This window comes from Ammospiza nelsoni, chromosome 2, assembly GCF_027579445.1.
Source record: "Ammospiza nelsoni isolate bAmmNel1 chromosome 2, bAmmNel1.pri, whole genome shotgun sequence".
In the NCBI taxonomy this organism is placed as follows: Eukaryota; Metazoa; Chordata; class Aves; order Passeriformes; family Passerellidae; genus Ammospiza; species Ammospiza nelsoni.
In genome coordinates this window covers 51,746,713-51,762,082 of record NC_080634.1, presented here as the reverse complement: position 1 = coordinate 51,762,082, position 15,370 = coordinate 51,746,713, and the positions used below count along the sequence as shown (strand labels likewise).

The 15,370-nt window shown below is 42.6% G+C and overlaps 1 protein-coding gene across 3 annotated transcripts in view; it reads right to left on the bottom strand.

Moving 5' to 3' along the window:
• Positions 1-10,757, bottom strand: part of PDS5B (PDS5 cohesin associated factor B) — a 102,919-nt gene extending 92,162 nt beyond the window's left edge. For all 3 annotated transcript variants that reach the window (XM_059493342.1, XM_059493344.1, XM_059493343.1), the window contains exon 1: positions 10,612-10,757. The gene's annotated coding sequence lies outside the window, so the exon portion shown is untranslated. The remainder of the gene's footprint in view (positions 1-10,611) is intronic.
• Between the last annotated feature and the right edge of the window lie 4,613 nt (positions 10,758-15,370).

Genomic DNA, 15,370 nt, shown 5'->3' with positions numbered 1-15,370 from the left:
GCTATAACAGAAGCAAAATGACATTATGTAAAACTTCACAATGGTCAACCAAGACAAAGTTGCTTTGGTAAAAAGTCAGAATTTCTATACCTAAACGAGATGCACTTCCATTCCTAACTTTGCATATAATGTTAAAAAAAATACAAAATTATATGCTTTACATCCCGCTGCAAATTATTTGATACAGAATTACTAAAGATTAAACAAAGAATGCTAGTGAGATGGATTGAACTGTAAGACCTAAAAAAAGCATGGGTATTCAACTGCAAAGTTGGTTGTTGTTCTACACAACAGTGCATCCACTCCTAATCAACACGAATTATAAACAGACATTTATATTATAATTGCATATAACAATCTTAGTACCAAAACCACATTCATCTGGGTGTTTTACAAATAGAAGTTGTCTACCCAGATGGCTTCTATCAGTTCAGCTTTTCTTCCCAGCTAAAACATTTTATTTTGCTTTCTGCAAAACTGTGACAGAAAAACAGACTGAAAAAAGAACTGTGTCCCCAAAGACAGAGAAAGAACCCATAACTGATCACAAAGTACAAAAGAAATGAAGACATATTGCAATCAGGTGAACTAAGTTCATTATAAGATCACAAGGATCAGCAACAGTTTCACAATCTAGTCACCTACTGTCATATATGGATCTATCAGTAAGATCACTAAAAAAAAAAATTCCTGAAGATTCTTTTAAAACTTAAGTCTTAACTTACCTTTGACATCTACCTCAAAATTCAACCAACACCTAACTTCTCTGCCAATAATACATTGGCTCCTGTAACTTTTTCTAATACAATTATTCATCCCTTACAATTATTTAGCCCTATGGGGTTGAATAGGGTTGAATGTTCACAGAATGGCTGAGGTTGGAACTCTGGAGATCACCTGGTTGAATCTCCCTGCTGAAAAAGGGTCACCTAAAACCAGGAGTTTTAGGTGTGCGTCCAGACAGCTTTAGAAGATCTCCCAGGATGGTGACCTTGCAAATGTCCAGAGCAACCTGTGCCGGTTCTTGACCACTGTTATGGTGAAAGCATTCAGAATGAACCTCTTGTGTTCCAGTGTGTGCACATTGCCCCTGGATCTATTACTGGGCACCACTGAGTGGAGTCTCTATCTTCTTTGTATCCCACTTTCAGAAAGGTAAATACATTAGTACATTTTAGTCCTGTTTTTTGTATAAACAGGAACATATGTACAGCTATGTCAACTTTCTTGATAGTTGATAGATAGAAATTTACAAACTCTGGTTTGTTTTCTGTTTAATATTTAGTTATCCTTCAGTTGCAGCTCATCACTCACAGTAGGACACAAGGAGATGGAATGAAGCTGCATCAGAGGAAGTTCAGATCGGACTTTAGGAAAAGGTTTTTCACTGACAAGTGATCAGTCACTGTCGGTTTCTCGGCTGTTTAGGTGGCCTGGAAAGGCTCAGGGATGGCCTTGAAGAGCCCGGCGCTTCAAAGGACGAGAAGAGACTTCAGGTTTTTTCTCGGTCTCGGTGTTTATTAATTGTTTATCTAAAAGATTTTCTCTCGGCCTGACAGAGGTCTGCACAGCAGCCAGCCATGAGCACACTGCGAGCCCCCGGGGCGGTCACCTATCTTTATACTCGAAGTTACGTACAAAATATTTATTATTTTTCCCCAATACCTTTTACCCTTATTAACCAGTGCACTTTTAGTAATAACCAATCCCAAAGTGCCAACATCACCACAGAAGATGGAGGCCAAGAAGAAGAAGAAGAAGGACAGGACACGCCCCAATTCCTCCATCTTACTTCTCTAAACCCCCCTGTACAGAAATCCTAAACCCTGTGTCTTACACTCTAATTAACTTATCCCTTCACCATTTACCCCAGTGAAATCCTCCCATCCTCATACAGGTGTCATCTCCTGTGTCGGATCAAAGTCCAGCCACCAGACACTTCTGGCAACATTCCAGGACTCCCGAGCCCCCCAAGGGTGGTCTCGGTCACTCTGCACATCAGTCCTGAGGTGCTGAGATCCCACAAGTCACCCCTGTCAGAGTTCAAGAAGTGTCTGGACAACACTTTTAATTATATGATTTAGTTTTAGGGAGTCCTGTGTGGAGCAGGGAGCTGGGCTTAATGACCCTCATGAGTTCCTTCCAGCTTGAGAATTTCTACAGTTCTACATTTGCTGCACAATGACAGACCAACTCGTGGCATGCATCACTGTGTGGGCTGTGCTTCCGTCAGGCTCAGATCTGTGCTGATGTGCAGTAAGGACATGGACCACATTTTACCAGACTGGATCCCTGCTTCACAGTACCCTGTAGTCCACCCCCCAAGAAGACCTCTCCCCCTACCCAGGAGACCATTAACAAAAAATCAAATCAAAAACAATGATGAAAAATTGTATACACTCCCCACTGGATTGTGTTCCAAAAATAGCAACCACTAGGACACAAGTAACACCTATAGGAAACAAATGCTTACTCATTTTAAAAGAACAAGGTTTTCAAGTGAAAGGGGGAAGTTTTAAATTATTAATAAAGAAATACAGCTGCTGGCACTATGACTGTAAGCATACAATCATGATACAACAGTTCAGAGAGTTTCTACCTACTACTTAAAGGTACAAGAACTTTTCATGCACACACAAGAACTGCTCATTGCTCTCTCCTTATTCCCCTGAAGTTAGAAGGTTCACATAGCCAAACCAGACTAACAAACACATCTGGTAAATCCTGTTGACAGCTGAATCCATCTCTAATCCACCTGTCTGTTTACAGCCAGATGTTGCTGTTTCTTTAGCACAAAAAGCTGGATTTGTTCACACCTCAGCCAGATTCTCAGTTCAAGAGCAGTCTGTATTAACTAAGACAAAAAGCACAGCTTACCAGAGAAACAGCTGAGGTTCGGACACACTTCTACTAAGAGAGACCAACAGGCTCTATCAGACAAAGGGACTAGAAAGTTTAGGGGTTACAGGAAAGGCATTCAGTCAAGAAGCAAAGTTAATGAGAAAGGGAAGAAAAAGAGGAAAAAATAGAAACAAAACACACAAAAATTCCCAAACGAACAAAACTCCATTGCCATACATCACAGCTGACATACCCTATTAGCCTTGAGGTCCCTAAAATGCACAATGTACATAAACATCTGAAGGGAGGGCATCAAGAGAATGGAGCCAGGCTCTTCGTTGTGGTGCTGAGCAGTAGGAGAAGAGGCAATGGGCAGAAAATGATGCACAAAGTTCCATCTGAAGATGAAGAAGAACTCCTTTTCCACAGGGATGACTGAGCACTGAAACAGGCTGCCTAGACAAGTTGTGAAGTCTCCTTCCCCAGAGACATCCAAAAGCCATCAGGACACAGTCCCAAGTAATGTGCTCTCAGGGACACTGTTGGAGCCAGGGGCTGGACCAGGTGACCTCCAGTGGCCCCTTCCAACCTTTTCTATTCTATGATCCTGTAAAGCCTAAGCCATGTTGAAGAAGGTGAGAGAGGAAGTACATTGAACAGTGTAGGACTGGAAGCCCAAGAGGTCTGAGGACAAACCAGGCAGAGAAGTCACTAAAGAGAGATCAGAGCAGAAAGATCAGCTGCAGCTGGCAGGAGGGGAATGCAGCCCCAGCAGATCTCAGTCCTTTCAGAGCATACAGTGTGCAAACACCAGGTTACACTGCCCTTCTACCAATAACAAATACTTGCAAGAATCCACTGAAAAGCTCTCATATCTCACCCCACATAAAGCTGCTAAAGGAGAAAATCTCATTGCTACTAACAGCATTCCATCAATCAGTCATAGATACAAAGCTAAAGGTTACAACCTAAAGACTGACAGAAGCACATCCATACACGGAATTTGTTTACTGCGTTCAATTACACAGGAATGAAAATACAGATATAATTGTAAAATCATTTATAAAGAGTTAAGAAACAGAACTAAAGTTTCTTAGACAACATTAAAGAGAATACACACAAAGGAGCTGATATACCCGATCCTTCACTACTTTTTTCCACACACAGGATTTCTTTTTCATTCAAAGCAAAGAAGCTATTCAACTTTTCTCCTTATAATGTTATATGTGTCCCTTATTACATTCTATTTAAGCCACACTCTGAAGAGACTTAATTTCTTACTGGCTTTTGTAAGGGTTCATGGATGTACTATGTTAGCATGCCATAAAAATTAACCTGTTTCTGCAACACTTTCACTGATTTTTCATAAAAGTAAGTATTTGTCTCATTTCATAGATTACTAACCCAAGATACAGACTCAAGTTTAAGAACTAGCAACCAATTTTGCCTATACAGGAATTTAGGAGGAGGAATTTAGGGCACAACTTTTAAAAGTATGCCAATTTATCCAGTGCTGCATCTAAAACTAAAGCATCTGTTGAGCCAAGCAGAAGTAGTCCGGGTCTAGAGCCTGTCTCCCAGGAAATCAATGCACTACTAATAAGCTCTTGTGGGAAGTTTGGTTTAAACAGACTTGCATGGGATCACAAGAAACTGACAGAAGGAATGAATTCCAGTATCCCAAAGTGACATCCAATCATTCAAATTACTAGACATGCTTCTCCCTTCCCACAGTCCCCTGTCAATTCATTTTACATTTTCGAGCTTTTGGAAAATATGTGCTCTGACTTTGATATGTAGTTCTAATTCCTAAATGCAGTGGTTTGAAAATACCCCACATTATAACTGAAGACTACCATAGCATATACTTAGAAGGACAAAAATTAATTTAAACTGTTTACCATTTTAAAAAAGAATTTGCAATTTTTATATTGTTTTAAAGCTTTTTTGTATGTAATACAGAAGCTTCAGGGGGCAATGTCCCATTACAAAAGAAAAAGTTACTTTAAATGTGCTTTTATATGTATACACAAAATACAGTATGGACAAACTAATGGAGAACTTACTACAGGCAACATTTGTAACTTTGTGGAAAACTTTTAAAGTGTTTCACATTCTCAAAGTACAGATCAGCCAGTCATTTTTAAAAAGTGCAGAATATTTATTCCCCAAAATTGTACATGCATCAACATCTTTTTTCTTAGTTCTTGGAAGCATTTCTGTAACTGAAGGAATTACAAACTGCATGATCCAAGCTGGGCAAATGGAAGAAAAAGTGCATCTCCTGATTTTTATCCCTCTGAAAAACTTCCTCACAACCCTTTTGAAGAGTTTATCATTGGCTTATTTATTCTTTCTTTCATTTTGAAAACCCAAGAAAGCAAAAGTTACAGCCTTATTCTGACCAGTTCATTCTCAAAGGAAGAATAGCAAATGTAGACTTTATTATGTACCATGAATTAAGTGAATTTGGCTCAATTAGACTTTTGAAAAGCACTGGGTGGCACTTGGACTGTCCACATACCTAGTCCCTCACAAAAGTTTTCACAAAGTGATGACTCAAAAAGCTACTGTTACTTCCATACACTTTGTTTCTGTGTTCAGAAACTACACATAATGCTACATCCTGTGCTGCCAAGTAACAAAATCAAGAAAATTATCAGAGAAAATATCACACCTAATGGCAAGCTGCCTAGCATTTCTGTACATTTCCCCCAAGAAAAGTCCTTGACATTTTACATAGGCAGATGCAGAAAACCTAAAAAAAACCAAAAAAAAAAAAAAAAAAAAAAAAAAAACAACAAACCAACAAAAACAAGAACCCCCCCTCAAAATGTAATTACAAGTTTCCATGAAGTGTCTTCTGCAACAATTCAATTATTTTTTGTTAAAAACAAAAACCTAACATATGTGGTGACAAAGATTTCACAGAAATCTGATTGCCTTCATTGGAATGTACATCTAAGTAACAAAGCAGTAATAACAGAAGTGAACAGTCAAACTCAAGGTGGCCCAAAGATTATATACATGAAGTTTCGATTTTTCTTTTTTTTCAAGACTTCCTCATGAGCACTAGAAACATACTGTGAGTAACTTACGGTTTTGGTTGGTTGTTTTTTTCCCTTTCAGTAGTTTTTTATTGGTTCCCTTTCTTTCTAAGACTTTCAGGATGAAGGGTTTTGACACTGAAGCGAGCTAGAGTGTGGATATATTGGGATGTCTCAGAGACAACCAAAGACGGCTTTGGCAGAAGTTGCGGACAACCACCTTCTCAAGAGTCACTTCCTAAGTTATCACATTTTAGCTGAATCAAATACTCTTTAAAAGAGCTACAGACTCCTGGCCCAGCACAGGAAAGACATCAGGCAGCAAGGACCACATAGTTGATTAGAGGTATGGACCACCTCTCCTGTGAGGAAAGGTTGAGAGACTCGAGATTGTTCAACCTGAAGAAGAGAAGGCTTCAGGCTGACCTAACTGTGACCTTCCAGTACGTGAAGGGAGCCTACAAAAAATATGGGTGGACTTTTCACAAGAGCATGTAGTGACAGGACAGGAGGGATTGGCTCCAAACTGAGAGTAGGTTTAGGTTAGATATTGAGGAAAAGTCTACTCTGAGGGTAGAGAGACAGTGGAAAAGGATTCCCACAGAGTTTGTGGATACCCATCCCAGGAAAAGCTTAAGGACAGGGCCCTGAGGAACCTGGTCTAATGGAAGGTTCCCTGTCCATGGCAGGGCAGCTGAAACTATGTAATCTTCAAGGTCCCTTTCAACCCAGGCCATTCTATGTCCTATGAATTTGTAGTTTAGGTGACTACAATGGAAGCAATTAAGACAATAACATTTTGGACTGCTAACTTCATGTCTTTTTTTGTCCATTAAAAAGCATGAAAGCAAAGTATCATCTCTTTTCAACAGCAGAAACATTTACCAGGCTTCCTAATTAAGTCAGAGAAAAGTACACACAGTTAGTGTTGTCTGGAACTGATCTTTAAAGAACAGGGTCTGAATTAGAAAACCCCAGATGGGGTCCTGATCCCTGGTTACGGTACTCCCGTATACATGGTGACAGACACAAGATGATCAGTACAAACATCCCCATCTGTTCCCAATGAGGTATGGCACTTTTTATTATTATTATTATTATTATTTCTTGAAGCATATTAATACCTAAGTTGTTGTGAGCTGAAAAAATAGAACCAAAGATCAGGCAGTATTAAACAAGCAGAATGTTCTTCCAGTGCTTGGGGTTGGATGCAAAAGAGTAAATTCCACAGACAGGGACTAAGTAACAGAGCTCTTAATCCTCAGAACCTACTTCAGGGACTTCTTCACACTTTAGAAAAGGTTGAAAAGCAGTGAGACAGACAATACCAACCTTTAAAAAGAATGGAGGTGTTAACATCTGGATTCTTAGAAATGAATATATTACTTGTATTTCATTCAATTCTTTCAAGTTGGATTTGTTACAGCAAATATTCACATAAACAGCTTTTTTTATTGTGGAATCCTTAATGTTCCAAAGAGGTTTTGAAACAAACCACTAACTTCCTAAAACAACAAAGTTAATTTTCATTCATACGCTTCACTTTTCATATTTTTTTCTCATTTTTACTTTACAGAACTTAATAAAGTTCTGTTATTAGTAACAGAGCAAAGCAGATTAAAAAACACCTCAGCTTTTCTACCAGGACTACATTCAACTGAAGAGGCTACCAATGGAAAAGCAAGAGGTATGTAATTAAAATACATGCATGGCCTTGACTTTTAATGTTCAATCTCTGAGGGAAAGAAAATATTCTCTTTTTTAAAGCATATATTTTACAATTCTTCAAAAGCCTTGACTCCTTCCCAGGTCTGTCAGTGCTGTTCAGACCATCCAGAGGGTCTACAGAACTGGAAAATTAACACACTTCACCACCAAGCACTATCACACTAAGACACCTTTTAAAAGTTTCCTCAGTTTTCCCTTAGCACCTAGTTTCAGAATTGACTGAAAGCCTCCAATATTCTCTCAGTCTGTCCAAAGATTATTTCAGATTGCAGTATTGACATTTTGTGCTAAGAGTAAAAACACCATTACTTTAGGTATCTGTTAAAAGAAGAATGATACTGACAAGTGGTAAGATAATTTTCCACATATCGGAACCACTTTTTGATTCTAAAAAGGAACTTCTCTAAAGGCAGTAGGAAAGACATACCTTCCTCTTTCTTGGCATAATATTTGGGGCAAGCAATATAAAGGGATAGGATATTACAGTGAAAATGATAGGGGAAAATAATGAGTTGCAGTATCACATTTTCCTTCCATCTCCAATTTTGCATGCTTTTACTGTTCAGCTTCACATTTTCTTATTTGTTGCTCCCCTGAAAATTCTCCTTTGTGCAACAAGTAGTCCTTATTACCTCTCCCAATTCAGGTTTAAAGAAATAAAAATCATTAACACCAAACACTTTTAAATGAAAATCCTTTACTTAACCAGAAGACTCATACCCATACATACACATACACCCTCTTCTCTAAGGCTATAAATTGTGTGACTGAAGGAAAAGAGGAAAAAGGCATAACCTGAAAGCCTGGTAGAGAACAACATATCCCAAAAGAAAATGCATCTCTCCCAATTTACAGGAGGTAACAGAACCTCCTGTTCTACAGATAAAAATGGATAATGCCTGAGGTTATGCCCATATTTCATTACTGTGCTTTTCCAAATGCTAGCAATGACTGTTGGCTTTTATATGGTTAATTACAGCTTAATAACGACTTAGGTGACTTACTCTTCAGTCCATAGGTAAGCATGTTAGATAAAGTCTAAATTCATTATTTACAAGAGAAAAAAGAAGTTGCATACAAGTCCTAAACATATGATTCTTCCATTTTAATTTATCTAGTTGTTTCATCAAAAACTGAACAATAGTTTATCCAGTCTGTATACTAACTAGTAAAGAGGATGCAATAAACACATAGGCAAACACTCCACTATAGTATCTATATAAAAAACCCCAAACAAAACACCACACCCCACCCAGACACATCATACCCCCCCCAACCCTACAATAATTAAGTTCAACCTTGCTTCAGACATAGACACAAGCTGTCATCCAAGTGCTGAAGTACCAAACTACTTTCTCCAGCAGTGCACAGTTTGAAAGGCTGTGATGAACACGATACACACACCTCTGCTAAACCACCGTACCTGGTGGCCTGTCACTGTCAGTCTCCTTTCAGGTGCTCTGAGCATGGCACACATTCAGCTCTTTCGCTTCTTTTTGAGGAGTTACTTTACACAGTATAACATCTAACATATCTGTACTACATACAAAACGTACCAGGCAAAATTTTTACCACCTGAAAACTGAACTCCACTAGTGTGAAAGGGTAAAACCTGAAAGAATGCATGTCATCTTATTCCCTTCCCAAAACGTGATTTGACACTCATTTTCAACTATAAAGCCACTCAAATTTTTAACGCTCCTTCTACTCCATCCCCAGCGAAGAGAAATCAATTACAGCCAAAGCACCTACCCGGCAAGCACAAAACAAAGACCAACAAGAGAACGCTTCAGCAGTTGTGTTAAATGGGAAAACACAACGCCTAACTAAATAATCACAGCTCTCAGAAAGCAACCGCGCAGCAAGCAAGCACAAAAGTCGGAATAAGGCTTGCAAGAGAAAATCCAGCTCTGCAGGAACTATTCTGCTGCAGTTTAATTTTCCAGGACCGTTCACCGTCATTAATTGTTGATTTGTTTTAAAGAACAGATAGTGATTTATTTGCAGCAGGATGAAGTTACGGACCTAAATTCCTGACCGGAGGCTCTCAACGTAAACAACACATAACCTATAAATTAACCATTCTCCATCTGGCAATTCAGATGTAAAATTCATAGTTTTCCATCTACCAGGCGGCGGCAACCGCCCCCCCACAGCTCCCCCCCGTCCTCCCTTCTCGAGCGCTTTCTAACAGAGCCTGATGCAAAGTAGGAGGGGAAAAGAGAGAGGAGGAAAGGAAGGGGGCAAAAAAAAAAAAAAAAAGCTAAGCCAGCATGAAAGAACAGGGATCGCACACAAGTAGGGACCCAGCACACCGCGGTCTCTGCCCGCTGAGGAGCGCTGCGAAGTGCGGCGCGGAGAGAACGAAGCGGGCGGGGAGGGGACGGGGATGTCCCCGCGCTCAGCCCGGGCACAGGCGCGGGGCGGCGGGAGCTCGGTCCTGCCCCGCGGAGCGGGGACCGGGCCGGCTGCCCGGGGCAGGCAGCGAGGGCGGGAGGGGACGCCCGGGGCAGGGAGGAAAGGGACACCCGGGAAGCCGCGATCACTCACTCACTCACTCATAGCCACGGGCGAGCAGCCTCCCCGCCCCCCCTCCCCGCCACTTCGCGCCGCGAGGAGCCACCAGCGCTGGGCGCGACACCGCCCGCCGGGCCACCGGGGCGAGGGGGTGACTGCCGGGCCCCCGCGCACCCCAGCCAAGGTCACCCCATCGCCCGGGGTGCCGGGCGGGAGGGGGGGGAATTTAGTATTTGACGGCGGCCACGGAAAAGGGGGGAGGGGAGCAGCCCCGCGGAGGGGCGAGGGGGATGGGAAGGGGGAGCTCCGCCACGGGCCGGGGGGAGCTCTGTCCTCCCGCTCCCCGTCTACTCCCCGTCCTTCTCCAGCGCTCGCCGCGGAGCTCGGTCCGGGCGGGCGCCCCTCACGCCCCCGGGAAGGGAAAATGGAGCGGGGACGGGGTGGGGGGTATCCGCGGCCGAGGCGCCGCGCTCCTTACCCCGCCGCAGCCGCCTCGCCTCGCTGGTCGCAGGCGGGTCCGCTCCGCGCTGCCGCCGCTCCGGGCTCGGAGAGGCGCTGCCGCCGCCGCCGCCGCAGCCAATCGCCGCCAGCCCCCTCCCCTTCCGCAGCTCGCCCCGGTCCCCCTGCCGGCTTCAAAATGGCGCCAACTCGTCTCCGGCTGCTCCAATGGAAGCGCCGAGGGGAGCGAGCGCGGCCAGCGCGGGGCAGCAGCGCCCCCTGCCGGCCCTCGCGGGCAGCACCCGCCGCCCGGCCCGGCCCGGCCCGACCGGGGCTGAGGGTGGGCCCGGGCCGGCCCCGCTGATGAGCGCTCTGTGGGCGGCTGGGGCGAGCGCTTCCCCAAAACGACGAATTATTAAAAGACTGTTGTGAAAAAATAAGGAATAAAGTCGTTTAACTGCGGAGAAAGAGCAGAAAAAGTAGCGTAAGTCATTCATCTAGCCCTTTGCTTTTGCTTCAGCAAGTGTAAGAGTTTGAGGAGTGTCCTTACAGGAAAACGCAAACAGAAAAGCAGTGTGGCTTCTTCTCGCCACTACAGCTAAAAGGCTTCATTTATTGTAGAATCATAGACTAAGTTGAAAAGAACCCATGAGGATCATCGAGTCCAACACCTGGCCCTGCACAGCACCATCCCCAAGAGTCACACCATGTGCCAGAGAGCATTGTCCAAACTCTTCTTGAACTCTGACGGACTTGGTGCTGGGACCACTTCCATGGCCCGACCACCCTCTGGAAGAAGACCTTTCTCCTGACACGTCAGGACAGCATGAGAGTGTTTAGAAGATTATGGTCCAAAAAACATAAATCACACTCAACAGATCTGCTGAAATGTACCTTCGGCTTTGTCCAGTGTGAGAAAAACACTTTGACAGACTGTTACTCAATGCATTGTAACTAGTGGTTTAAATCTTTCAGAAGGTCCCCTCAGGCTTTCTGAACTTGCTAGTACATTGTACCGAGCATGCCTTATCTTCATTCAGTGCTAAACTACCTCATTGTCTAATGCAGACTACCTCAGCCCAACCAGAACTATTACATACAAATCACTTTTCAGCCCTCAAAACTGCCTTTGCTCGTATTTTTTTCCCCAGTGACTTATATTTAGTCCACTCCTTATAGGAAAAAAAAAAAGAAAACGAAAAAAAGTAGAGACATAAAAGAGAGGAAGGTTTGTCTGGCAATTTTATATTGGAAGGATCCTGGACTCGGAGTCAAGATATAACTTTTTGATGCGGGTTGAACAATTTCCCCTCAATTCCTCCATTGCTGTCTATCTGGGCTCAGCAACTATTAAAGCCTTAGGCTGGGGAACACATCCTTTCCCAGCGGAGCACTTGCAGATGTGTGCAGGGATACTTGCAAAGCAGCAGAAAACCGAAACACTTTTTGAACTCTCCTAACACTGCTATTGAAATTGCAAAACCCAGCGGATGACTGTGAAAGTACCAGGGCGCTGAGATGCTCCGTGTTTCTGATGGAGCAGGTCGCAGCAGCGTCGCTTCCACCGCCTGACCAGGACGCCAGGAGCGGCGGACGCCCCTCGGAGCGGGACAGGGCGCTGAATAACGGGACCTCCCCCGGCCCGCTCCGCCCTGGTTTCCCTCCTGCACCGAGACCCTTCAGGATTTTGGAATCGGCTTTTCAGAGGCGGCTCCTCACTCGTCCTTTTCCCACCCGGTGTCGGTTCCGCAGTGCCCCTGCGGAGGGAGCCCGTCCGCCGCCGCCGCCTCGGAAAGTGCCGGGAAAGAGCGCTCTGCCTACGGGAGAGGGCAACACGCACCCGCTCCCTTTTCCATGCGGTCCCACCGTTGCACAGTTCAAGCGGTGCCAGTCCTGGCTGTGTCCCGGGAGCAGGTTCAGCCTTTCCCCACGAAAAATGTTGCATCTCTCATGGAGCTGGTGACTCTAAGCAGCTAAATTTTAGGGGATTTGCCACCTCCTGGAAGCGTAGGCAAGTTGTGTTACTTACAGAAACTGTATACTCGAGAAAGATTTAAAATATTTGTGCAAAATAAATATTTTGCTTGCAGGAGGACATATAAGGAATGTCAGTGCCACTGAATTTTCAAGACCAGATCTTATACACATAGAATCATTTAAGGTTGAAGAACACCTTTAAGATCTCTGTGCCCAACCATTGGCTCAGCACTGCCAAGTCCACCACTAAACCATGCCCCCAAGTGCCACATTTACATGTCTTCTAAATACCTCTAGGGATGCTCACACCACTACTTCCCTGGACAGCCTGCTCCAGTGCTTGACCACTCTTTCAGTGAAAAATTTTTTCCTAATATTCTAAACCTCCACTGGCACAACTTGAAGCCATTTCCACTTTTCCTTTCCACTTTTCCTGATACTTGTTACTTGGAAGAAGAGAGTGATTCTCTCTTTACTACAACCTCCTTCCAGGCAGTTATAGAGAGCAGTAAGACCCCCACAGCCTCCTTTTCCCAGACTAAACAACCCCAGCTCCTTCACTTGCTCCCCAGAAGACTTGTGCTCCAGATTGTGTGTGCTGAAGACACTTTCCACATCTCAGTTTTCAAGTGACAATGATGAACATAGTCAAAGAACATCCTTACACAGCAGTATTCTTCTCACAGTCTTCTGTCTGTAAAAACATTGTGTGAAAACAGAAGACTGCAGTGACAAGGGTCTTTTAGTCCCTACTTTATCAGACTGACAATCTCTCCCCTTGAATCATTTTAGTTATCTTTCTCAATTCATTCTTTAAATTGTTGTGTCCTTGCAGATCAGAACTGTGCACTGTACTCAAGATAGGAGTACATTGAGATTTCTCTCAGAGCAGCAAACTGTCTTCTGTCTTGCTCTTAGTACTATTCTTGATGACACCTTACATCTCTGTTGTTTAGGGTTTTGTTTTTTGGTTTGTTTTGTTTTTTTTTTTTTTTTGCTTTGTTTTGTTTTGTTTTTTTGGTTGCTGTTGCAGTTTCAGTCAAAGATTTCAGAGAGCTGATATCAGCAACTTCAAGATTCCATGAACTTAGACTCCCAGGTTTGACAGGTAATTCTATGCTTTACCTTACACTGATCTACTTCTCAAAGCCTATCTTTTTACTCACCCCATTTTGTGAGGCCTTCTGGAGCTCTTTACACCAGCATCTGATTACCTGAAAGAGTTTAACATCCTGAAAGTATCATTCTGTCTGCATTCCCTTTTCTGGGTCATTAATGAAAATGAAAGATTGTTGCATAAAACAACTTAAGTAAGCCCAAACATTTCTGGGAGAGATATTTGCTAACTTTTCTCCACCTGAGAAAGTAACCAAAAGTACTCTCTGCTTCCATCCTTCAACTATATTTCCAACTCAGCATAGGACATTTACTTCAATTCCAAATTTGTTTGACAAGTTTTAGTAAGAAAGGTGCACAAATGCTCTTTAAAAATACAAGTATGTTCCCTAGTTGGTCCTTGTCTATGCACTTCTTGACTCACAAACCTGCTGTGTCACTATCTCCCTTCACAGAAACTACACTGGCCCTTTCCCAACACATTGTCTTTTATCCATTGGCCCTGTGATCATACTCTTCTGTGGAATTGGCCTTTTAGTGTATGTACCAACAACTGTCAAGGTACTATCAGGTTTGTGAAAATGATACTTTTGTTTCCACCATAGATACTTCCCTCTGTTTCCCTTTTAATTGGGACTCTGAAACAATTGCATCAAAAGTATTTTAATAGCAAAACGATTCAGATTAAATATATGTAATTTACATACTGAGCCCTTCACACTGGAAGGGGCCTTTGACATATAAGGAGGGAGGCTTTCTACTTGCAGGTGTAGTGATTTGTCTCAGAGAAAGAAAAATTTATTCATTTATTGGTGTTCCTCTTCAACTAAATAGCTGATAATATTATGAATGTGAGTTAACTTTGCAACTAATTTTAGTATCTCATATGTCTCTTAAGTAATTTGCAAGGAAGCCACATGGAAACAATGACTTTAGATGACTGGAATTTTTAGACTCTTACTGGCTGTGTGTGTGCTGTTTCCAACACTCCTTGTAAACAAAAATCGAACAGCTGAATAAGACAGTGATGCTCAGAATCTATTAGCTTCAATATATGTGCAATATAAATTTTGAAGTTTAAAAGTACTACTTTCATCTTAGTGCTAACAAGTCTGACTCCACCAGAAATATCTATTTGTGCCTGTCTTGTGGCTGTTTTTTAACAGGAAGACAAGAGTCATTAAGCACTATACGAAATTTCACAAAAACAAGCAAACCAAACCAAACAAAAACCAACAAGAACAAAACTAGAGAGGATATGAGGATGTGATGTTTTTCTTCAGGGTGAGGAATGCAGAAAGCCTTCAACTCCACCTACTCATCTGCTTCCTTCATTAACTAGTTAATAGTTATACTGGGACATCATTAAGATTAAATGACCTACTAAAGTAAGTCAGTCTATTAAAGCAAGAAGCATTACCACCTCACAAAACATGTCCTCATCTATCAGCTGTAGATGTACCTTTATCTCTGACTTCTTCCTCAAGAGATCATTGCCTAGTTGGAGGCATGCATGGGAAGAGAACAATAAAATGCTTCATGTTACAGTAGCCACAGAAGCAAAAACATCATTTAGATTTTTAATGTCCTAAAACAGAATCTGTCTCTTCACAGCAGTCAGGAAGTGATGGTGCATATTTTGCTACCGAGCAGGGCATCCTTTATGCCTTAACTCAACAAATCAAACCATCTTGCCATCTGAAAGG